Here is a 498-nt window from a genome sequence, read left to right as displayed (position 1 = left end):
GGAGGTGCTGCAGCCCCCTGCTCATCTTTGTGGCTCCTCTGGACCCTCTCCAACAGCTCCCTGCCTTTCCTGTACTGGGGGCTCCAGACCTGCACACAGCACTGTAGCTGGGGCCTCACAAGAGCAGAGCAGAGGGGGACAATCACCTCCTGTCCCTGCTGCCACCCCTCTGCTGATGGAGCCAGGACACCATTTGCCTTCCAAGCCACAAGAGCACACTGCTAGTTCACATTCAGCTTTTCATCCTTCAGGACCCCCAGAGAGCAGGGCTGCTCTCAAGCACCGCTCCTTCCAGTCTGTACGGATGCCTGGGATTCCTCCAGCTCAAATGCAAAACGCTGCACTTTGCTGTGTTGAACCTCATCAGGTTCACTCTGCCCACCTTTCCAGCCTCTCGAGGTCCCTCTGAATGGCATCCTTTCCTTCTACTGTGTTGACTGCACGATTCAGCTTGGTGTTGTCAGCAAACTTGCTGAGGGTGCACTCGATTCTGTCATT

Source organism: Lagopus leucura, unplaced genomic scaffold (assembly GCF_019238085.1).
Source record: "Lagopus leucura isolate 7727_CA_CO unplaced genomic scaffold, USGS_WTPT01 Super-Scaffold_1, whole genome shotgun sequence".
NCBI classification, from domain to species: domain Eukaryota; kingdom Metazoa; phylum Chordata; class Aves; order Galliformes; family Phasianidae; genus Lagopus; species Lagopus leucura.
Note: the sequence above shows the minus strand (reverse complement) of the source record.